Source organism: Oncorhynchus mykiss, chromosome 2 (genome assembly GCF_013265735.2).
Source record: "Oncorhynchus mykiss isolate Arlee chromosome 2, USDA_OmykA_1.1, whole genome shotgun sequence".
Classification (NCBI taxonomy): Eukaryota; Metazoa; Chordata; class Actinopteri; order Salmoniformes; family Salmonidae; genus Oncorhynchus; species Oncorhynchus mykiss.
In genome coordinates this window covers 44,729,821-44,739,923 of record NC_048566.1, presented here as the reverse complement: position 1 = coordinate 44,739,923, position 10,103 = coordinate 44,729,821, and the positions used below count along the sequence as shown (strand labels likewise).

At 37.7% G+C, this 10,103-nt stretch overlaps 1 long non-coding RNA gene across 1 annotated transcript; it reads left to right on the top strand.

The window, feature by feature from the left end:
- The first annotated feature begins 1,945 nt into the window (after window positions 1–1,945).
- Window positions 1,946–9,832, top strand: LOC118940389. Its single transcript, XR_005036931.1, has 3 exons — window positions 1,946–2,713; window positions 8,837–8,879; window positions 8,964–9,832. It is a non-coding gene; the product is annotated as an uncharacterized LOC118940389 (long non-coding RNA).
- Window positions 9,833–10,103: the final 271 nt, after the last annotated feature.

The window sequence follows — 10,103 nt, the reverse complement described above, 5'->3', positions numbered from 1 at the left end:
GTTGACATCCCTTTAAATGGAGGGAAGGCATGCAATGGAACAGGGAGGTTTCAGAAAAACAGCACTTCCTGGTTGGATTTTCCTCAGGTTCTCGCCTGCAATGTCAGTTCTGTTATACTCACAGACAATATTTTGACAGTTTTGGAAACATTAGCGTGTTTTCTATCCTAATCTGCCAATTATATGCATATTCTAGCTTCTGGGCCTAAGAAATAGGCAGTTTCATCTAAATATCAAAAAACTGCCCCCTAGTCTCAAGATGGTTAAACTAGATGATAGGAACACGGTGGCCAATTTTCAGCAGGTTGCAACATTGATTTAACCCTTTCATGCGTGAGTTCCAAATATCTCTAACGGTCGCCCCAGCGTGAGTTTTTTTATGCACGTGATGTTAGAATGTCCTCTCCATTCCAGAATGTGATTGATACGTAACAGTACATTTTATCCGCGCTGCCCTCAAACTAAAGCACTCAGACTGTTTATATGTATAGGTTGTTTTAACTTCAATTTCAAATGATTTTCTAACAAGTTTTTATTTTCTAAAAACAGTTTGAATTTAGGTGTGTTCCGCCTCCTCATTCATTCACATAAAAATAGTCATTTTTACTTTTGCGGATAATTACATTTTTGGGACATTTCTGACACGGACAAAATTCCCCGAGCACTTCCCAATTGTTTGTGCAGTTCACGTCTGCAGCATCATCTCCCGTCAGAACAGGATCTGCACACGTGTTCACATTTTCCATTCCACATTTCTATTGTAGCGTCCTGCATGTATGGAGCATAATATATTTGTGTATATTCTTTATCACCGCGGACACGTGAGGTAACATTACTCATTGTATAACCTTTATGGTGTTATAGTCAATCGTGCTTATGTAGCCACATTCTTCTATTAGCTCTGTAAAACAATGCTAAATGCGTCAGAGAAGTATTATCTTGTGTTGCATTTTGAAGCTACCATGGCCTTATGACTCCCAAGTGGCGCAGCGTTCTATGGCACTACATCTCAGTGCTAGAGGCGTCACTACAGAGTCCCTGGTTCAAATCCAGGCTGCGTTTCTATCAAAGTAAGTGCCTTATTACGTTATAATAGTTATAATAATAGTTTCCGTATGCCGTTTCTGCTGTAGCTGTAGATCATAATATATTCCTTATAACTGCGGACACGTGAGGTAACGTTACACATTTTATAACCTTTGTGGTGTTATTGTCAATCATGCTTTCCTAGCTACATTATTCTATCAGCTCTGTAAAACAATGCTAGTTGCGTCAGAAAACTATTAGCTTGTGTTGTATTTTGAAGCTACCTGGCCTTATGACTCCCAAGTGGCGCAGCGGTCTATGGCATGTTAGGGAAGATTCAGAATTTGTTGGTAACATATGTTAGATGTTTTATATTTATCAAATGAGTGTAAGTTAATTCTCATCAGAATGGTATTTTTGTGTAATTCTGTGGTGAGGTTGCAGTTATCTGTTCTATGTCAAAACTAAGTTGCCTGGGCCGCTGAGAGGGGAGAGGTCAAAGTGTCATCATGTGTAAACATATCTTTCACTCTCTACCTTTCCCATAGTGGGGAAAGGAAGGTTGCAGTGTCTGGAATCATTCTATGCTCCCTCTTATGTTGTTTCTATCTTAACCTATAGCCTCACCCTCCTCTCCGTGAGCTTGTCCAGGAGGTTGTATTTAGAGTTGGTTGCATCTAAATGACAATTTGATATATGCCTGTTGATATGGAGGATTGGTTTATGGTTCTGGGGTTTGGGAAAGGAGACAAAGCTGAACGATGAATTATGTCTATGCTGTCTTATCCTGTGTGTGTGTCTTTACTATAAAGGACCTCATTTGAAATGTGGAAGGGGGCTCTCAGAGAATTCATGGTTAGACACTGAATCGATCTGAGAGTCACAGGGTTGTGATAGAGCTCATAATTAAAGATGGACTTTTATAACTAACTCTGACTTGTGTGTGTGGTTTGCTCCCATGATTAGGTAAATAGAGGAAATTTCCACGACATTTGGCGACGAGGAGGGGATGTGAATCTTCACTCGGTGACCGTTCCTACGATCTAGGTAAATAAATCGTGCACGAGGGATCCCCTAAATTTGTGATCTCAGGGAGACCACACTTCGGGAAACGGAGCAGATGGACCAACCTTTGATCTAAGAGGAAGCGAGCCGAGTGGATACCACATCTCGAACTGAGTTTTTTTTAAAGAAAAAGGTGAGCGAACCACACACAGATTTGAAGTCAAGTTTTTTTAATTATGCCTGTTACGTATACTCTGAGCGTGAATTCCTTTGTAAGGAAGGCACCTTTGCGGCGTAAGCAGGGCCGAGTCAGAGGAGAGTAATTTGGGGGTTTTGTGGACTCAAAAGATACTCTGCACTGTCCGGTTGCCAGTGACCAAGAGCCCTCCTGACACTGAATTGATCACAGTGGGGATTTGGTGAGGTCTGTCGGGGTGAGGGGCCAGGGGGTCTGTGTGTTCTAGGTGAAACACGGCACTTGGTGAAGCCCTATTGGAAGAAGGACCTCATTCTGTGTGTCTGTGTGATTTGTCTAAGTGACCCTCAGATGTGGTGAATTCCAATTATTTTAAATGTGCTAGCAAAGGTATGGGTAGGGTTACTCTGTGTGAGTCGGACCGTTCTGTGTGAGCGGGGTAGGTTTACTCTGTGTGAGTCGGACCGTTCTGTGTGAGCGGGGTAGGTTTACTCTGTGAGTCGGACCGTTCTGTGTGAGCGGGGTAGGGTTTACTCTGTGTGGGCAAACCTTTTGATGTTCTGTGTGGACGTCAGAAAAGTTCTATGTGAAAAATCTGACCAATCCTGTGTGGATGATCCTGAAAGTTCTGTGTGAGTAACTAAGATTTCTTAAGTTTTATATGGATTCTGTGAATTATTTGAAATTATGATAAATGGTATGTGTGTATAAAGTAATGCTGAAAATGATTTCATACAATTTAAACCACCCATTCGTAGACGTACGTAGGTTTTGAGTTGATATCTTAAATGGATAATTTGATAAAGATGAAGTTTTTAAGCACTATTAAAATAATCTACAAAATCTGGAAATTGAGCTCTAGAAACTGATTAGAGTGTGTCCACTTTTGGTTATCTTACCCTAACGATGTAACTGTAGAACGCATATTGGATTATCTCCGTCTGGGTGAAACATTTCAAATTAAACTGCCCTGAACATGTTCTAATTTTTCCTCCCAGTATGAGAGAAGTTGTGGGATTTATTTTCCATAAAGTTAAAGAGAATTCGAGGGATGCTCGATGTAATTTATAATGTTGTACAAAGCCTAAGGTTTTCCATCAAGCTAATTATCATTGCGTGATTAAAGTGATGTAGTAAAGTAATTGAAATACGTTGCATAAGTAATAATCTACTTTTACTGTTTCCTAGTCATTAGTGTCGATTTTATTCTTTGATTGCTAATATATTCATTTGGAATTTGAGAATCATAGCTGGAGCAATGTTTGTACTATTAAAATTAGGCTATTATTCTTCTGGGAATTACCGATAGTGGCGTGTTTTGATTTTACTTTGTAAATGGGGTTTATATCCGGAGAATTTTGGTTATTGGTAATAGCATTGGTGGTTCAGTGGTAGAAATCTTGCCTGCAACGCGGGAGGCCCGAGTTCCATTCCCAGTCATGGCACTGGCTGAATTCAGAGTTTTTGATTGTAAATAATCTATTTGTATGTTTTGCCTGGAAAGTTATGGTCGCTAGTGTTTGTATAAGAGATAAATTGAACGTTTTCAATAGATTGTTTAGGTTAAATCGATAGACTAATTCAATTTAAAATAATAACGAAGCGAATTCTGATGCAAGACGATGTCTGTTCACTAAATTATCTGCTGGAATAATGTATTGAGAATTGGGTCGTATTTAAATTACTGTATCAATAGAGATGACAGTTACCTAAGTTAAAGACACTGAATGATAGCGGGGAGAGAATGGCGATAGGAAAGTGGTTACCGAAATGTTTTTCATTCTTATAGATTGACTGACGCATGTTATAATTTTGGCGCTGTGTGTTATTTTAAATGAAATATGATACATTTCATAAGTGTGGAGAGCAAAGAGAAGAGGAAGTTATAAAGTTGGGGTTTTAATCTTACGATAGAGGTAAGGAAAAACGTTGAAATGAGAGGGGTTATATTTTTGCCCAACTGGGGGAAAAAGAAATAGGAAAGTTTAGTTGAAAGTATGGAAGAGAGTTAGTTGTTATGTTGGCTACTAATTGTCAGGGAAAGTTGCTGGAGGAAGGTAGATTGTTGTAGAATAACGTAAATTTGCGTTATTAGTTTGAATATACAATAACCTTACTCGAATTGTTTTGACCGTTGTTCAGGTACATTTTTTTCTGTATTTCAAGAGGCTGATTCGCTAGGTGGGCATCATAGATTTGTGGGAGACTGGATGTCTGAATCATGAAATATTGTGAGAATAGATTCTGATGGTTATTGATTCTTGGTTTGATTGTTTAAGTAACACCAGTTAATTTGAGCAGGAAAGTTCATGTACTCTAAGGTTATGGTATGTTTCCATTATGTGGAACAATGTCAGGTCATTAAAGGTGGTTGCTGGATTGAATAGTACGCCAACCAATCCACCAGAAGACTGAATGGGTATGAATGTTTAAAAGCAAGCTTGGGCCAAACTAGTAAACTAGTATGTTAAGTGGGGGAGTATCATATATTTTAATTATAGTGTTGTTATAGTAGTTATATAGTGTAGTCAAAACGATTTCATATGTTTTGGGAATTAGCGAGGTTGAATTTGGTTATTTGAGTTCCTTTTTTATTTGCTTTTTAAAAGAGAGGTTGGAATCAAGTAAGATGCCTTGGCACTTAAAATCAGATACCACCAGGAGCTTTTTACATCAGTACTTGTTTTTTGATGAACATGCAGACTGTGTTTTATTTTGTTGAGATGTAAACATGAGTCTCTGAGCAATTTTGTCATCTGAATCATTATAGTAGTGAGTTTTTGTGTAGTTTGTTATTTGCATGAATTTATCACTGTATCATCTGCATACATTGGAACTTCAGACCCTGTACAGACTAAAGGAAGGTCATTAATGGATGTGCTGAACAGTATTGACCTTTGTGGATATCAGTGGGGGAAAAAAATAAGTTTATTTTTATTTTACGATGATGAGACAGCACCGACTTTTGAAGGATTTTAGATTTGTTTAAAAAAATCAGGATTGGTTTTTACTAAATTTATATCAACAGATTGAAATTATTAGGGTTGCTGATTAAAAGTTTTTTTTAGGAGTTGATTTAACTTATCATGCATATACATTGATTTGATTAAAACTTATGATTAATGATTTGAGGTACAGTGGAATTATCATTAGGTTTGGTTTATAGTTCACGTTTGAGTTTTTGAATCGATGTAGTGTAAATGAATAATAAGTGTTTTTGTGTTTTCTCCGGGAAAATTGATATTTCACTGTCTCTCTGGAATGTTTCCAGGGAATATACTCTTGGGGAGAGTGAGTGAAATTGGGGCCATAAACTACCACATTGAAGGGGGCACTCACCACATTGAGATTGTAATGAGTTTTTATTTTCTGACTTTTCATTACACACGCAAATTCTTTTGATAAAGGAATGTTCTGGGAACATGGAAATACGAAAATGTTTGGAACTAGTTGATTATTGTTTGCAAATTGTTTTATATAGTGCAAAACACTGCTTTGGAGGGTTTTGTATGACCTATGACCTTCTGATGACTTTCCGTTGTGGCTTGATCACCCGCATTGGAAAGCCATTTGGATAATGAAATTATGGTCATTTGTAATACTGCTTTCAAAATAAATTGTGTAATTGGTAAATATGTTTCTTAATCCATATTTGTAATTTGGACCAGTGTGAAGAGGGCATTGCTTTTAACTAAGGGTATGCTGCTTTAAGTCTATTTTCCTATGACCATAGGGGTTAAATAATTTTTCTTTGTGGAGTGTTTTTTTTTTCTTCAGTTTAGTGATTTTAATTTGATTAGGTTAGCTGAAATTTTGTTTTACATTACTCTCATACGGAGAGATGTGTGTAAAACATGGGGGAGGATTCAGTTTTTTGAGGGTTTGAATTGAAGTTATACAACTTAAGTGATAAGTGAATGAGTGTATTGTATTGTTGAGTGTATTGTATTGTTGAGTGTATTGTATTGTTGAGTGTATTGTATTGTTGTGTTTGTTTTGTTCTATTCCCGAGAGGAATAGGTCTAACTTCTTCATCCTTGGCTCTACGATGGAGTTGACAGTGAGATGGGGAGTATAAACCAATTTGAAAGAATAGTTTCAATAGAATGTTTTGATATTCTCTGTGAAATATGTTTAGATATGTGTGTTAAGAATAATTGGTAAAAGTAATAATTTATCATGTAGTTAATGAACTGAACTAAACTGTTGTTCTGATCTGTTCTTTTGAGGTTATCATGAAAAGTGACATCAGACGGTATCTTAATGTATAGAAGAGATAATTGGACCGAACGGTGTGTGTACCTCAAAACCCCCTCTAACTGGCTGAAGAAGAGAGACAAAGGCATTGAAGGAGGCTTTCCTAACCACATCTACCGAGAGAAAAGAACCAAGCCAGAAATTGGTGTACAGTATCAGATCTAAGCTATCAACTGCTTTTCTTTCATGGTTCTCTCATACTGTGAGGAGTCCACTTGGAGTGATCATGGAGAAAGATCTGTTCTGACATTTTCTTATGATGCTGGTATGTTGGTTGACGAATGGACAAGACATGAGTGGTAAAGATGAGACATTGAAATTGGGACATTATCAAGGGCCGTCCACTTTGAACTGTAAAGCTATTTGAAGAAAAACGAAGATGCCAGAAGATGCCGTGCCTGAGAGGGGGGGGGGGGGTTAATCTAACTGTGCCATTAAAATTGTTTATACTTTTGTGGTATCAGATTGATTGAAGAGGTCTACACCATGTAAATTGTAGTAATTTAGATTAAGAATGCATTGAGATACTGATCTATATTAAAATCATGATTAAAAAAGTTAATAGTAGAATTATGGGATAATTATACTGTATGTAAATCTGCTAATATTGATGTGTGTTAAATTGAGGTTTTTACTTTGAGTGATAAGACAAATTTGAATCACTGAGTAGTGCTATTCTAAATATTGGTTTGCTAAATAGTTGGGTTGTTACTTATGATTTGTAATATGAATGATTTCAATGACCTATTCTCTATTCCTGAGTATATTTCTGAGCATGAGTACTTAGAGGGATGTCTGTCCTATATGTTGTGAGGAGGCCTGTGTTTAGACACTGTTTCTCATGTAACTTACAGAGCATAAATATGTTTTTATTTTCCTCAAATGGATTATTCTGTGTTATTAAACATGTGCAAGGTTGTCTTGTAGAATAAAGGTTGTTGTAATCTTAGTTTCAGAAGGGAGGAAGCTTACATATAAGCTAAGGTATTTGACATTGAGGGGATTTGAATTTTAAAATATTGAGTATGTTACTATTCTGATTCTTCAAAAGGGACTGAGTCCCTTGAGAGGGGAATGTTAGGGAAGATTCAGAATTTGTTGGTAACATATGTTAGATGTTTTATATTTATCAAATGGGTGTAAGTTAATTCTCATCAGAATGGTATTTTTGTGTAATTCTGTGGTGAGGTTGCAGTTATCTGTTCTATGTCAAAACTAAGTTGCCTGGGCCGCTGAGAGGGGAGAGGTCAAAGTGTCATCATGTGTAAACATATCTTTCACTCTCTACCTTTCCCATAGTGGGGAAAGGAAGGTTGCAGTGTCTGGAATCATTCTATGCTCCCTCTTATGTTGTTTCTATCTTAACCTATAGCCTCACCCTCCTCTCCGTGAGCTTGTCCAGGAGGTTGTATTTAGAGTTGGTTGCATCTAAATGACAATTTGATATATGCCTGTTGATATGGAGGATTGGTTTATGGTTCTGGGGTTTGGGAAAGGAGACAAAGCTGAACGATGAATTATGTCTATGCTGTCTTATCCTGTGTGTGTGTCTTTACTATAAAGGACCTCATTTGAAATGTGGAAGGGGGCTCTCAGAGAATTCATGGTTAGACACTGAATCGATCTGAGAGTCACAGGGTTGTGATAGAGCTCATAATTAAAGATGGACTTTTATAACTAACTCTGACTTGTGTGTGTGGTTTGCTCCCATGATTAGGTAAATAGAGGAAATTTCCACGACATTTGGCGACGAGGAGGGGATGTGAATCTTCACTCGGTGACCGTTCCTACGATCTAGGTAAATAAATCGTGCACGAGGGATCCCCTAAATTTGTGATCTCAGGGAGACCACACTTCGGGAAACGGAGCAGATGGACCAACCTTTGATCTAAGAGGAAGCGAGCCGAGTGGATACCACATCTCGAACTGAGTTTTTTTTAAAGAAAAAGGTGAGCGAACCACACACAGATTTGAAGTCAAGTTTTTTTAATTATGCCTGTTACGTATACTCTGAGCGTGAATTCCTTTGTAAGGAAGGCACCTTTGCGGCGTAAGCAGGGCCGAGTCAGAGGAGAGTAATTTGGGGGTTTTGTGGACTCAAAAGATACTCTGCACTGTCCGGTTGCCAGTGACCAAGAGCCCTCCTGACACTGAATTGATCACAGTGGGGATTTGGTGAGGTCTGTCGGGGTGAGGGGCCAGGGGGTCTGTGTGTTCTAGGTGAAACACGGCACTTGGTGAAGCCCTATTGGAAGAAGGACCTCATTCTGTGCGTCTGTGTGATTTGTCTAAGTGACCCTCAGATGTGGTGAATTCCAATTATTTTAAATGTGCTAGCAAAGGTATGGGTAGGGTTACTCTGTGTGAGTCGGACCGTTCTGTGTGAGCGGGGTAGGTTTACTCTGTGTGAGTCGGACCGTTCTGTGTGAGCGGGGTAGGTTTACTCTGTGAGTCGGACCGTTCTGTGTGAGTGGGGTAGGGTTTACTCTGTGTGGGCAAACCTTTTGATGTTCTGTGTGGACGTCAGAAAAGTTCTATGTGAAAAATCTGACCAATCCTGTGTGGATGATCCTGAAAGTTCTGTGTGAGTAACTAAGATTTCTTAAGTTTTATATGGATTCTGTGAATTATTTGAAATTATGATAAATGGTATGTGTGTATAAAGTAATGCTGAAAATGATTTCATACAATTTAAACCACCCATTCGTAGACGTACGTAGGTTTTGAGTTGATATCTTAAATGGATAATTTGATAAAGATGAAGTTTTTAAGCACTATTAAAATAATCTACAAAATCTGGAAATTGAGCTCTAGAAACTGATTAGAGTGTGTCCACTTTTGGTTATCTTACCCTAACGATGTAACTGTAGAACGCATATTGGATTATCTCCGTCTGGGTGAAACATTTCAAATTAAACTGCCCTTAAGGTCTGAACATGTTCTAATTTTTCCTCCCAGTATGAGAGAAGTTGTGGGATTTATTTTCCATAAAGTTAAAGAGAATTCGAGGGATGCTCGATGTAATTTATAATGTTGTACAAAGCCTAAGGTTTTCCATCAAGCTAATTATCATTGCGTGATTAAAGTGATGTAGTAAAGTAATTGAAATACGTTGCATAAGTAAACATAATCTACTTTTACTGTTTCCTAGTCATTAGTGTCGATTTTATTCTTTGATTGCTAATATATTCATTTGGAATTTGAGAATCATAGCTGGAGCAATGTTTGTACTATTAAAATTTGGCTATTATTCTTCTGGGAATTACCGATAGTGGCGTGTTTTGATTTTACTTTGTAAATTGGGTTTATATCCGGAGAATTTTGGTTATTGGTAATAGCATTGGTGGTTCAGTGGTAGAAATCTTGCCTGCAACGCGGGAGGCCCGAGTTCCATTCCCAGTCATGGCACTGGCTGAATTCAGAGTTTTTGATTGTAAATAATCTATTTGTATGTTTTGCCTGGAAAGTTATGGTCGCTAGTGTTTGTATAAGAGATAAATTGAACGTTTTCAATAGATTGTTTAGGTTAAATCGATAGACTAATTCAATTTAAAATAATAACGAAGCGAATTCTGATGCAAGACGATGTCTGTTCACTAAATTATCTGCTGGAATAATG